Here is a 13,743-nt window from a genome sequence, read left to right as displayed (position 1 = left end):
AACTTCCTGCAGCCTTTCAATACTTAAAAGGAGCCTGTACAAAAGATGAGGAAAGACTTTTTAGTAGGGCGTATTTCAATGGGATGAGGGGTAATGGGTTTAAAATAAAGAGGGGAGATACAGGTTGGACATCTGGAAAGTTTTTTACAAAGAGATTACTAAAATAGTGGCACAGGGTGCCCAGAGAAGCTGTGGCTGCCCCATCCCTGGCAGTGTTCAAGGGCAGGTTGGACACAGGGGCTTGGAGCAAGCTGCTCCAGTGGAAGGGGTCCCTGCCCGTGGCAGGGGTTGGAACTGAATGACATTAAGGTCCTTTACAACCCAAAATATTCTATGATACTATGATTCTATGCCCAGACAGAGGACACGCAGAGACTACAGAAAGAGGGGATGAGGCACAGGAGCCCAGCAGAGGTGTCCTGAGAGCACTGTTAGTGTTGCGGTAGGGTCCAGCCCTCCCAGCAGAAGCCCAACTGCACACAACAATGGCCTTCCCCCAGAGACAGGTGAGGGAGCAAGAGGAAAGGCTGTGCCATGTCCTCTCCCATGGCAGTCCTTGGGCACGCGGAAGAGAAGCACCAGAGCGGTGCCCATTTCCCACAATGTGGCCACAAGCAAGCCCACAGGAATGAGCCAGGAGCACATCCCCTGCCTGCACGGGATGCCCCAGCCCTTCATGTGAGGCTCCTGCTGCGCTCACGTGTTTCTGCCCCGGAAACCCTTGGGCTTCTCATGCGGGCGCTTACAGAAGCCTTCCTATGGCAAAGCCCATGAGCCGGGAAATTAAAAGGCAGCAGTGCCGGAAACCGGGACACGGCCCCTGCCATTACCTGGGAGGGTTTGCATTTGCCATGAGCTTGTCAGGAAATTGCTCCTGCCACAAAGGTGCCTGTGGGCCTGAGGCACTGCAGGACGACTATAAAAGGCAGCGCAGGTCTCTGCTCCTCATCCACTTCTCTCGCCTCCTTCTCCTGGGAATTAGGTGAGTGCGAAGCCTCTTCTGCTGCTGCTTGCAGACCAGGTCGTTCCTGCCCGTGTGTCTCAGCTGATGGGGGCTGTCGTAGCGCAGGGCTGGGAGCTGCTTCTCATGGGAGAGGGAAGGGGAGAGAAGGGCTTGTGCAGAGAGAGGCTGGGACTGAGCTGAGGTGGCTGCTGGGCTTGGAGGTGGTCAGCGTGTGCTGGGCCAGGAGGTGCCTTGGCTTGGCCAGGGTTGGCTGCAGAGCTGCCGCTCACGTGTCCCATCCTCTGCTTGGCCCTGCCCTGTGTCCAGGTGAAGCTCCAGCATCCAGACATGTCCTGCTGCAACCCGTGCGTGCCCTGCAAGCCCTGCGGCCCAACCCCGCTGGCCAACAGCTGCAATGAGTGCTGTGTCAGGCAGTGCCAGAGCTCCACCATCGCCATCCAGCCCTCCGCCGTGGTGGTGACCCTGCCCGGCCCCATCCTCAGCTCCTTCCCTCAGAACACCGTTGTGGGCTCCTCCACCTCCGCTGCCGTTGGCAGCATCCTCAGCTCCGAGGGAGTGCCCATCAACTCCGGGGGCTTCGACCTCTCCTGCATCACCAACCGCTACTGCGGCACCAGGTGCAGACCCTGCTAAAGCTGCTGGCTGCGTCCTCAGGCAGGAACATCCAGGACCTCACCACATGGATCTGGACAGGAGATAGAGCTTCGCGGTGCTGTTTCCTTCTCCCACTGTCCTCTCATTTCCTTTCCTGTCTCCACCTCCTGCACCATCCCAGTGGGGACCTCTTGGCCTCCCTCCCTCCCTGTGAGGGACAGGCAGACGGACACCCTGCAGGAGCTGCACCGCATCTTGGTGGCTGCCCCTGGTGCTCCCTGTGAGCTACCTCCTTTTCTTCTTTACACTCATTAAAGTTGTGCTGCATCCAAGCCTGGGCCTCCGACTCCTCCTTTCTTCTGTGGGAAATCTTACAGTCTGCTTCCCCTTGGAGGTGACAAAGACATCCCTGGCTACTCCAGTGGCAATGGCCACCAGTGAGAGCATGGCTCCAAAGGGTGGTAGGAGTGGGCATGAACAGACAATACTGAGCAAGGACAGCGCACAGCTTCCTCTCTGCCTTCTTCTCCCCTACATCACCCATCACTCTACCCCTACATGCCCAGCACACATGGGCGCACACAGATGTCATCCTACCACATACAGCCCTTCAGCACCTGGCAGGGCCCAGCTCTCTCCGGACGTGCAGGGCTGAGATAACTCACTGGTCAGGAAAATGACAGTGGTAACACCAGAGTTCTCCAGGTTAGGTGACACACATGGGGAGCTGATTGAATTCCCTATAATCCAGGAATAAATTTTTCTCCGCGTAGACATACACATTTCTATGGATCCGGAAGGTTCCAACCTGAAGCGCTGAAGGATCTGCCAGAAGAGCGTGCTAAGCCACTCTCCATCATTTATCAGCAGTCCTGGTGTAGTGGGGCAGATCCCCAAGGGTTGGAGACTGGCCAATGTGATGCCTCTGTAAAAAAGTGCATGAAGGATGACCCCAAAACTCCAGGCCTGTTAGCCTGAGCTCAGTGCTGGGGAAGGTCATGGAGCATATGATCCCTGGGGAGACCATAAGGAACATACAGGAAAATGGGATTAGACCCAGTCCACACGGGTTCATGAAGGGCAGGTGCTGTTTGACCAACCTAATCTCCTTCTGGGACAATGTGACCCATCTAGGTGATGAGGGAAAGGCTGTGGACATTGTCTATTTGACTTTAGTAAAGCATTTGACACTGTCTCCCATATCGTTCTCCTGGAGAAAGTGGTTCCTCAAGGCCTGGAAGTGTGGATTCTTTGCTGGATTGTAAAATGGCTGGATGGAGGATTCCAAATAGTGGTGGTAAATGGTGTCACGTCTAATTAGCGACTGATCACTAGTGGTGGTCCTCAGAGTTTGGTCTTGGGGCCAGTGTTGTTTACTATCTTCATTGATGATCTGGATGAGGGGATGGAGGGCACTCTCAGTGAATTTGTGGACAACACAAAGTTGGGCAGGAGTGTTGATCTGTTGGAGGGTGGGAATCTCTGCAGAGGGATCTGGACAAGCTGGATCCATCGGCTGTGGCCAGTGGTGTGAGGATCAACAAGGCAAAGTACTGTGTTCTGTATTTGGGTCACTATAATCCCCCTGCAATGCTCCAAGATTGGGAAAGAGTGGCTGGAATCTGCTCATAGAAGAGGACATGGGGGTGCTGATTGATGAATGGGAACATGGCCCATATAGTGTCCAGGCAGCCAAGGCCAACAGCATCCTCACCTGGATCAGACATAGTATGGCCAGCAGGGCCAGGGAATTTGAGGCTGCACCTCGATTCCTGTGTCAGTTCTGGGACTGTCACTACAAGAGAGACATTGAGGTTCTGGAGCAGGTCTAGAGTAGGGCAATGGAGCTTGTGAAAGGCCTGAAGCACAAGTGTGATAAGCAATGGATGAAGGATCTGAGGGCTTGTGGTGGGGTTAGTCTGAATATTATGGCTCCCTACAACTGCCTGACAGGAGGTTGTAGTGAGGTGGGGTCGATCTCTTCTGCCGGGTAAGTAGAGATAGGATGAAATGGCCTCAAGCTACACCAGGGGAAGTTTAGACTGGAGAATAGGAACAATTTCTACATCAAGAGTGTGATGAGGAATTGGAACAGGCTGCCCAGGACAGTGGTGGAATTTGAACAGCTCTGGAGGCCTTAACCAACATGTACATGAGGCCCTTAGTGACATTGTTTACTGGTGCATCTGGCAGTGCTGGGGAAGGGTTGGAATTGATGATCTTAAAGGTCTGTTCCAATCTCATTGATTCTATGATTTTATGAGAGGGGCCAGGATTTAGAGCATTATCTGGGACTGAAAACCAAGGCCTGCAAAGGAAATTTTCAAGTATGATTGAAAAGCACATCTGTATGTTTGCATCCATGAAGAAGCCACATTCATTTGATCAGGGAAGATGAACACCTGAAATACGATGAGATCCTCCTGTGGGTGCTGGGTGCGCAGGTAGTGGGGATGCTGTTGGACAGCCTGGGTTGGCTGATACCACTCCTAAGTGCTGGGCTACATCAGCCCTGCATGCCTGGAGAGAGTTGGACCTTGCCAGGTGCTGAAGAACTGTATGAGGTAGGATCTCATCAGCATGTGCCCATGTGTGCTGGGCATGTAAGGGTGGTGTGCTGGGTGTATAGGGGACAAGAAGGTAGAGACAAGGCTGTGTGCTGTCCTTGGGCAGTAACATCTACCCAAGCCCACTCCTGCCACCCTTTGGAGCCAGCTCTGACTGATGGCCACTGCTGGTGGAGTAGCCAGCGATGTCTTTGTCACCTCCAAGAGGAAGTAGACAGGAGGAGTTCCCACAGAAGGAAGGAGGAGTCGGAGGCCCAGGCTTGGATGCAGCACAACTTTAATGAGTGTAAAGAAGAAAAGGAGGTGGCTCACAGGGAGCACCAGGGGCAGCCACCAAGATGCGGTGCAGCTCCTGCAGGGTGTCCGTCTGCCTGTCCCTCACAGGGAGGGAGGGAGGCCAAGAGGTCCCCACTGGGCTGGAGCGGGAGGTGCAGACAGGAAAGGAAATGAGAGAAGAGAGTGGGAGAAGGAAACAACGCTGCGAAGCTCTATCTCCTGTCCAGATCCATGTTGCGAGGTCCTGGATGTTCCTGCCTGAGGACGCAGCCAGCAGCTTTAGCAGGGTCTGCACCTGGTGCCGCAGTAGCGGTTGGTGATGCAGGAGAGGTCGAAGCCCCCGGAGTTGATGGGCACTCCCTCGGAGCTGAGGATGCTGCCAACGGCAGCGGAGGTGGAGGAGCCCACAACAGTGTTCTGAGGGAAGGAGCTGAGGATGGGGCCGGGCAGGGTCACCACCACGGGGGAAGGCTCAATGATGACGGTGGAGCTCTGGCACTGCCTGACACAGCACTCATTGCAGCTGTTGGCCAGCGGGGTTGGGCCGCAGGGCTGGCAGGGCACGCACGGGTTGCAGCAGGACATGTCTGGATGCTGGAGCTTCACCTGGACACAGGGCAGGGCCAAGCAGAGGATGGGACACGTGAGCGGCAGCTCTGCAGCCAACCCTGGCCAAGCCAAGGCACCTCCTGGCCCAGCACACGCTGACCACCTCCAAGCCCAGCAGCCACCTCAGCTCAGTCCCAGCCTCTCTCTGCACAAGCCCTTCTCTCCCCTTCCCTCTCCCATGAGAAGCAGCTCCCAGCCCTGCGCTACGACAGCCCCCATCAGCTGAGACACACGGGCAGGAACCACCTGGTCTGCAAGCAGCAGCAGAAGAGGCTTTGCACTCACCTTATTCCCAGGAGAAGGAGGCGAGAGAAGTGGATGAGGAGCAGAGACCTGCGCTGCCTTTTATAGTCGTCCTGCAGTGCCTCAGGCCCACAGGCACCTTTGTGGCAGGAGCAATTTCCTGACAAGCTCATGGCAAATGCAAACCCTCCCAGGTAATGGCAGGGGCCGTGTCCCGGTTTCCGGCACTGCTGCTTTTTAATTTCCCGGCTCATGGGCTTTGCCATAGGAAGGCTTCTGTAAGCGCCCGCATGAGAAGCCCAAGGTTTTGCAGTGGAGACCACGACTGTAGGCCCAGCAGAGGTGTCCTGAGAGCACTGTTAGTGTTGCAGTAGGGTCCAGCCCTCCCAGCAGAAGCCCATCTGCACACAACAATGGCCTTCCCCCAGAGACAGGTGAGGGAGCAAGAGGAAAGGCTGTGCCATGTCCTCTCCCATGGCAGTCCTTGGGCACGCGGAAGAGAAGCACCAGAGCGGTGCCCATTTCCTGACACCTTGGCCACAAGCAAGCCCACAGGAATGAGCCAGGAGCACATCCCCTGCCTGCACGGGATGCCCCAGCCCTTGATGTGAGGCTTCTGCTGCGCTCACGTGTTTCTGCCCCGGAAACCCTTGGGCTTCTCATCCTGGTGCTTACGGAAGCCTTCCTATGGCAAAGCCCATGAGCCGGGAAATTAAAAGGCAGCAGTGCCGGAAACCGGGACACGGCCCCTGCCATTACCTGGGAGGGTTTGCATTTGCCATGAGCTTGTCAGGAAATTGCTCCTGCCACAAAGGTGCCTGTGGGCCTGAGGCACTGCAGGACGACTATAAAAGGCAGCGCAGGTCTCTGCTCCTCATCCACTTCTCTCGCCTCCTTCTCCTGGGAATCAGGTGAGTGCGAAGCCTCTTCTGCTGCTGCTTGCAGACCAGGTCGTTCCTGCCCGTGTGTCTCAGCTGATGGGGGCTGTCGTAGCGCAGGGCTGGGAGCTGCTTCTCATGGGAGAGGGAAGGGGAGAGAAGGGCTTGTGCAGAGAGAGGCGGGGACTGAGCTGAGGTGGCTGCTGGGCTTGGAGGTGGTCAGCGTGTGCTGGGCCAGGAGGTGCCTTGGCTTGGCCAGGGTTGGCTGCAGAGCTGCCACTCACGTGTCCCATCCTCTGCTTGGCCCTGCCCTGTGTCCAGGTGAAGCTCCAGCATCCAGACATGTCCTGCTGCAACCCGTGCGTGCCCTGCCAGCCCTGCGGCCCGACCCCGCTGGCCAACAGCTGCAATGAGTGCTGTGTCAGGCAGTGCCAGAGCTCCACCGTCGTCATTGAGCCTTCCCCCGTGGTGGTGACCCTGCCCGGCCCCATCCTCAGCTCCTTCCCTCAGAACACCGTTGTGGGCTCCTCCACCTCCGCTGCCGTTGGCAGCATCCTCAGCTCCGAGGGAGTGCCCATCAACTCCGGGGGCTTCGACCTCTCCTGCATCACCAACCGCTACTGCGGCACCAGGTGCAGACCCTGCTAAAGCTGCTGGCTGCGTCCTCAGGCAGGAACATCCAGGACCTCGCAACATGGATCTGCACAGGAGATAGAGCTTCGCGGCGCTGTTTCCTTCACCCACTGTCCTCTGCATTCCTTTCCTGTCTTCATTTCTTGCACCAGCCCAGTGGGGACCTCTTGGCCTCCCTCCCTCCCTGTGAGGGACAGGCAGACGGACACCCTGCAGGAGCTGCACCGCATCTTGGTGGCTGCCCCTGGTGCTCCCTGTGAGCCACCTCCTTTTCTTCTTTACACTCATTAAAGTTGTGCTGCATCCAAGCCTGGGCCTCCGAGTCCTCCTTCCTTCTGCTGCCATCATTCCACTCTGTTCAGTGGAAAAGTTGGAGGTGGGGGGGATCAGCGTCACTGTGGTCAGTTTTGTTACTTGGAAACATGGTAAATTAATTTTATGTCTCTTGAATTTATAGAACCATCGAAGATTTTGGTTTGGAAGAGACATTAAACCTCTTTTCATTCTAATTGCCCTACCACCAGCATGGACAGGTTCCATGATTGAAGGTTGCTTCAAGCTCCATCCCACCTTGCCTTGAACACTGCCAGGGATAGGGCAGCCACAGCTTCTCTGGACACCCTGTGCCAGCGCCTCAGCACCCTCACAGGATAGAACTTCTGCATAATAGTTCATCTAAATCTACCCTCCTTCATTTTAAATCCGTTACTGTTGTGCTATTACTACATGCTTTTTTGTCAAAAGCCCCTCTCCAGCTTTCCTGTAGTCCCTCTTTAGGCCCTGGAAGCTGCTTCAAGGTCTCCTGGATCCTTCTCTTCTCCATGCTGAACCATCCCAGCTATCTCAGCCTGTCCCCAGAGGAGACAATTTGAGTGCAAACATTCAGCCCATTTTTTACCAACCACATGGTCCATCCATCATATCCATGCCTTTCCAATTTATAGACAAGGATGTCATGCAGGACAGTGTCAAATCCCCCTTTGTAGAAGGCACCAGAATTTGTCAGGCACTACAATTCCCTGGATCTTCCTTTCCCCCTTTTCAAAAACAGGTGTAGGGCAGTCTATGGAGGAGAAATGGCCTTGCTGCTGTACAAGCACTGCTCAGCTACAATGAAAACATCCCTGTGTTATCAGTCCTCTTTTCAGCACAAATCCACATCAAAGCCCCTGAGAGCTGCTATGAAGACGCTTAACCCTATCCCAGGCAAAACCAGCACACTCACTGACTTGCCTTTCCAGCTTGACCCCAGATATTTGGAAGGCAAGAGCCTGAGTCAGAACACACACAGGTTGACTTCAAGGTCTGTGTGCACTTGCAGACCTATGAGCTTTTGGGGTTCTGGAGAAAGGCTGGGATAGCTCTCCTGTCCAGAGTATGAAGTGGCTGTGAAAGAAGGCAAAACTGCAACCCTGCAATCAGTAGGAGCAGATTTTTGTCCTCTTGGTGACCTGATGGGCAGAATCCTTTGGGAAAGTGCCTGGAGGAGTGTCAAAGAGTCCCAGGGCGAATGTGGGATACAGCAGTTGAGATGTGAGGATGATAACATTAATCACCATAATTACCTCCATCACTTCCACTTCCTAAAGGATTGACCATGGACATTTTCTGTTGAAATGTCTGTTTCTATAATTGTGCCTCATACTCTGTTGGACCCACTCCCCTGGGCTTATGTGGCAAGGCTTTGGTAGCAGGAGGAGGAAGGGTGCCAGGGTGGTTTCTGTGAGAAGAATCCAGGGGCTTAACCCATGTCTGATAGAGTCAGATTCAGCCAGCTCCAAAATGGACTCGATGCTGCCTAATGCTGAGCCCACCACTGTGGTGCTGCCTCTGTGAAAACGTGTTTAAGAAAAGGCAGAACACTGCCCAGGAAGTGAGGGAAAACCCATTTGAGAACCAATCCTGTAAACACAAAGGCCAGGGCAGGAAGAAGTAGAGAAGGTGATCCAGGTGATGGTGCAGAGATTCCCAGGCAGCCCAAAGGAAAGACCATGGAGGAGCAGAAATCCACACTGCAGCCCATGGACAATCCCACGCCAGACCAGGCAGATATCCCCTACAGAAACAATGGCTTGTGCAGAGCTCATGCTGAAGCAGGCTCCTGGCAGAACTGTGGCCACTGGAGAATCCACACTGGAGCAGTCCACCCAGAAGGACTTCAGCCCATGAATAAGACATACACTGGAGCCGGCCTAGAAAGACTGCGGCCTATACTCAAGGCTCATGCTGGAACAGAGGAAAGGTATGAAGAGGAAACAACGGCACAAAGGAATTGCTGTGTACAGACTGCAACACCCCGTATCACCACTGTTGAGTCATAAATAATGAAGACTATCGTTGTCACTAGGAAAGCCATTTCCTTGGCCTGTTGGCTGGCTGGTGCAAACGGGCTGGTGCCCTTCAACCTTAAGAGGAAAGTAGAAATATGTTCACAACATCCAGAAATGGCAACCCCGCTTCCTAAACCCCTTCTCAGAGATTAGGTTGGTTGCACTAGATGCAGACATCATCAAAGATTTAGCCAATGATTTAAGTCTGAAGGATTATACAGGCACAGTCAAGCATTTGAATCACTCAGCTAAAGAGGTAATACGGGAAAAAGAAGAATTCCCACAGAAGGAAGGAGGACTCGGAGGCCCAGGCTTGGATGCAGCACAACTTTAATGAGTGTAAAGAAGAAAAGGAGGTGGCTCACAGGGAGCACCAGGGGCAGCCACCAAGATGCGGTGCAGCTCCTGCAGGGTGTCCGTCTGCCTGTCCCTCACAGGGAGGGAGGGAGGCCAAGAGGTCCCCACTGGGCTGGTGCAAGAAATGAAGACAGGAAAGGAATGCAGAGGACAGTGGGTGAAGGAAACAGCGCCGCGAAGCTCTATCTCCTGTGCAGATCCATGTTGCGAGGTCCTGGATGTTCCTGCCTGAGGACGCAGCCAGCAGCTTTAGCAGGGTCTGCACCTGGTGCCGCAGTAGCGGTTGGTGATGCAGGAGAGGTCGAAGCCCCCGGAGTTGATGGGCACTCCCTCGGAGCTGAGGATGCTGCCAACGGCAGCGGAGGTGGAGGAGCCCACAACGGTGTTCTGAGGGAAGGAGCTGAGGATGGGGCCGGGCAGGGTCACCACCACGGGGGAAGGCTCAATGACGACGGTGGAGCTCTGGCACTGCCTGACACAGCACTCATTGCAGCTGTTGGCCAGCGGGGTCGGGCCGCAGGGCTGGCAGGGCACGCACGGGTTGCAGCAGGACATGTCTGGATGCTGGAGCTTCACCTGGACACAGGGCAGGGCCAAGCAGAGGATGGGACACGTGAGCGGCAGCTCTGCAGCCAACCCTGGCCAAGCCAAGGCACCTCCTGGCCCAGCACACGCTGACCACCTCCAAGCCCAGCAGCCACCTCAGCTCAGTCCCCGCCTCTCTCTGCACAAGCCCTTCTCTCCCCTTCCCTCTCCCATGAGAAGCAGCTCCCAGCCCTGCGCTACGACAGCCCCCATCAGCTGAGACACACGGGCAGGAACCACCTGGTCTGCAAGCAGCAGCAGAAGAGGCTTTGCACTCACCTGATTCCCAGGAGAAGGAGGCGAGAGAAGTGGATGAGGAGCAGAGACCTGCGCTGCCTTTTATAGTCGTCCTGCAGTGCCTCAGGCCCACAGGCACCTTTGTGGCAGGAGCAATTTCCTGACAAGCTCATGGCAAATGCAAACCCTCCCAGGTAATGGCAGGGGCCGTGTCCCGGTTTCCGGCACTGCTGCCTTTTAATTTCCCGGCTCATGGGCTTTGCCATAGGAAGGCTTCTGTAAGCGCCCGCATGAGAAGCCCAAGGTTTTGCAGTGGAGACCACGACTGTAGGCCCAGCAGAGGTGTCCTGAGAGCACTGTTAGTGTTGCAGTAGGGTCCAGCCCTCCCAGCAGAAGCCCATCTGCACACAACAATGGCCTTCCCCCAGAGACAGGTGAGGGAGCAAGAGGAAAGGCTGTGCCATGTCCTCTCCCATGGCAGTCCTTGGGCACGCGGAAGAGAAGCACCAGAGCGGTGCCCATTTCCTGACACCTTGGCCACAAGCAAGCCCACAGGAATGAGCCAGGAGCACATCCCCTGCCTGCACGGGATGCCCCAGCCCTTGATGTGAGGCTTCTGCTGCGCTCACGTGTTTCTGCCCCGGAAACCCTTGGGCTTCTCATGCGGGCGCTTACAGAAGCCTTCCTATGGCAAAGCCCATGAGCTGGGAAATTAAAAGGCAGCAGTGCCGGAAAGCGGGACACGGCCCCTGCCATTACCTGGGAGGGTTTGCATTTGCCATGAGCTTGTCAGGAAATTGCTCCTGCCACAAAGGTGCCTGTGGGCCTGAGGCACTGCAGGACGACTATAAAAGGCAGCGCAGGTCTCTGCTCCTCATCCACTTCTCTCGCCTCCTTCTCCTGGGAATCAGGTGAGTGCAAAGCCTCTTCTGCTGCTGCTTGCAGACCAGGTGGTTCCTGCCCGTGTGTCTCAGCTGATGGGGGCTGTCGTAGCGCAGGGCTGGGAGCTGCTTCTCATGGGAGAGGGAAGGGGAGAGAAGGGCTTGTGCAGAGAGAGGCTGGGACTGAGCTGAGGTGGCTGCTGGGCTTGGAGGTGGTCAGCGTGTGCTGGGCCAGGAGGTGCCTTGGCTTGGCCAGGGTTGGCTGCAGAGCTGCCGCTCACGTGTCCCATCCTCTGCTTGGCCCTGCCCTGTGTCCAGGTGAAGCTCCAGCATCCAGACATGTCCTGCTGCAACCCGTGCGTGCCCTGCCAGCCCTGCGGCCCGACCCCGCTGGCCAACAGCTGCAAAGAGTGCTGTGTCAGGCAGTGCCAGAGCTCCACCATCGCCATCCAGCCCTCCGCCGTGGTGGTGACCCTGCCCGGCCCCATCCTCAGCTCCTTCCCTCAGAACACCGTTGTGGGCTCCTCCACCTCCGCTGCCGTTGGCAGCATCCTCAGCTCCGAGGGAGTGCCCATCAACTCCGGGGGCTTCGACCTCTCCTGCATCACCAACCGCTACTGCGGCACCAGGTGCAGACCCTGCTAAAGCTGCTGGCTGCGTCCTCAGGCAGGAACATCCAGGACCTCGCAACATGGATCTGCACAGGAGATAGAGCTTCACGGCGCTGTTTCCTTCTCCCACTGTCCTCTGCATTCCTTTCCTGTCTTCATTTCTTGCACCAGCCCAGTGGGGACCTCTTGGCCTCCCTCCCTCCCTGTGAGGGACAGGCAGACGGACACCCTGCAGGAGCTGCACCGCATCTTGGTGGCTGCCCCTGGTGCTCCCTGTGAGCCACCTCCTTTTCTTCTTTACACTCATTAAAGTTGTGCTGCATCCAAGCCTGGGCCTCCGAGTCCTCCTTCCTTCTTTGGGAACTCCTCCTGTCTACTTCCTCTTGGAGGTGACAGAGACACCCCTGGCTACTCCAACAGCAATGGCCATCAGTGAGAGGGCTCCAAATGGTGTCAGGAGTGGGCATGGGGAAACAATATTGCCTGAGGACAGCCCACAGCTTCATCTCTGCCTTCCTCTCCCTTACATCACACAGCACACTACCCCTACATGGGGTGCATGTAGGGGTACAGCACACATGGGCAAACACAGATGAGATCCTACCACATATAGTTCTTCAGCACCTGGCAGGGCTCATCTCTTTCCAGGCATGCAGGACTGAGGTAACCCAACACTTAGGAAAATGACAGTGATAATATCAGAGTCCCCCAGGTTAGGTGACACACATGGGGAGCTGATAAAAATCCCCATAATCCAGGAATAAATGTTGTTCCGCGTAGACATACAGATTTCTATGGGTCCAGAAGGTTGCAACCTGGAGTGCTGAAGGACCGCCAGAGGAGCTTGCCAAGCCACTCTCCACCATTCATCAGCAGTCCTGGTTCATGAAGGGCAGGTGCTCTTTGACTAACCTGATCTCCTTTTACGTCAAGCTGACCAACCTGGTTGAAGAGGGAAAGGCTGTAGACACTGTCCAGTGTTGTTTGGTATCTTCACTGATGATCTGGATGAGGCAATCAAAGACACCCTCAGTGAATTTGCAGACAACACCGAGTTGGGCGGGAGTGTTGATCTTCTCAAGGGTAGGAATCTCTGCAGAGCAATCTGGACAAGCTGGACCTATGGGCTGTGGGCAATGGGATGAGGTTCAAGAAGGCAAAGTGCTGCCTCCTGCATTTGGGCCGCAGCAACTCTCTGCAACTCTCCAGACCTGGAAAGTGTGGATGGAAAGCTGCTCATGGAAAATGACTTCAGGGTACTGATTGACAGATCTGAATACGGCCAATATAGTGCCCAGGCAGCCAAGAAGGCAAATGAAATCCTCGTCTGGATCAGACATAGTGTGGTCAGCAGGGCCAGGGCAGTGACGCCTCACCTCGAACCCCTTGTTCACCTCAGGCCCTCTTACTACAAGACAGACATTGAGGTGCTGGAGTGGGGCCAGAGAAGAGCAGTGGAGCTGGTGAGGGGCCTGGAGCACAGGGTGAGGAGCAATGGATGAAGGACGTAGGGAAGTTTAGTCTGGACCTTATCGCTCTCTACAACTGCCTGACAGGAGGTTGTAGTGAGGTGGAGTTGGGCTCTTCTGCCAGGTAGGAAGTGATAGGACAAAATGAAATGGACTCAAGTTACAACAGGGGAGGTTTAGACTGGAGATTAGGCACAATTTCTACATCAAGAGTGTGATGAGGAATTGGAACAGGCTGCCCAGGACAGTGGTGGAATTTGAACAGCTCTGGAGGCCTTAACCAACGTGTACATGAGGCCCTTAGTGACATTGTTTACTGGTGCATCTGGCAGTGCTGGGGAAGGGTTGAAATTGATGATCTTAAAGGTCTGTTCCAATCTCATTGATTCTATGATTTTATGAGAGGGGCCAGGATTTGAGCATTATCTGGGACTGAAAACCAAGGCCTGCAAAGGAAATTTTCAAGTATGATTGAAAAGCACATCTGTATGTTTGCATCCATGAAGAAG

The 13,743-nt window shown here is 55.2% G+C and overlaps 4 pseudogenes across 4 annotated transcripts; 2 read left to right on the top strand and 2 right to left on the bottom strand.

Moving 5' to 3' along the window:
- Positions 1-4,680: 4,680 nt before the first annotated feature.
- On the bottom strand, positions 4,681-5,426 carry LOC308229495 (feather keratin Cos1-1/Cos1-3/Cos2-1-like; annotated as a pseudogene). Its single transcript has 2 exons — positions 5,296-5,426; positions 4,681-4,995 (listed from the first exon to the last, which is right to left on the bottom strand). The product of its transcript is annotated as a feather keratin Cos1-1/Cos1-3/Cos2-1-like (transcript).
- Positions 5,427-6,033: 607 nt separating this feature from the next.
- LOC308229482 (feather keratin Cos1-1/Cos1-3/Cos2-1-like) lies at positions 6,034-6,779 on the top strand (annotated as a pseudogene). Its single transcript has 2 exons — positions 6,034-6,164; positions 6,465-6,779. The product of its transcript is annotated as a feather keratin Cos1-1/Cos1-3/Cos2-1-like (transcript).
- A 2,921-nt stretch (positions 6,780-9,700) lies between these two features.
- On the bottom strand, positions 9,701-10,446 carry LOC308229468 (feather keratin Cos1-1/Cos1-3/Cos2-1-like; annotated as a pseudogene). The gene is made up of 2 exons: positions 10,316-10,446; positions 9,701-10,015 (listed from the first exon to the last, which is right to left on the bottom strand). The product of its transcript is annotated as a feather keratin Cos1-1/Cos1-3/Cos2-1-like (transcript).
- A 607-nt stretch (positions 10,447-11,053) lies between these two features.
- On the top strand, positions 11,054-11,799 carry LOC308229418 (feather keratin Cos1-2-like; annotated as a pseudogene). Its single transcript has 2 exons — positions 11,054-11,184; positions 11,485-11,799. The product of its transcript is annotated as a feather keratin Cos1-2-like (transcript).
- The last annotated feature ends 1,944 nt before the right edge of the window (positions 11,800-13,743 follow it).

Source organism: Psittacula echo (assembly GCF_963264785.1).
Source record: "Psittacula echo genome assembly, chromosome: 23".
Lineage (NCBI taxonomy): Eukaryota > Metazoa > Chordata > Aves > Psittaciformes > Psittacidae > Psittacula > Psittacula echo.
Note: the sequence above shows the minus strand (reverse complement) of the source record. Positions and strands in the feature narration are given on the sequence as shown.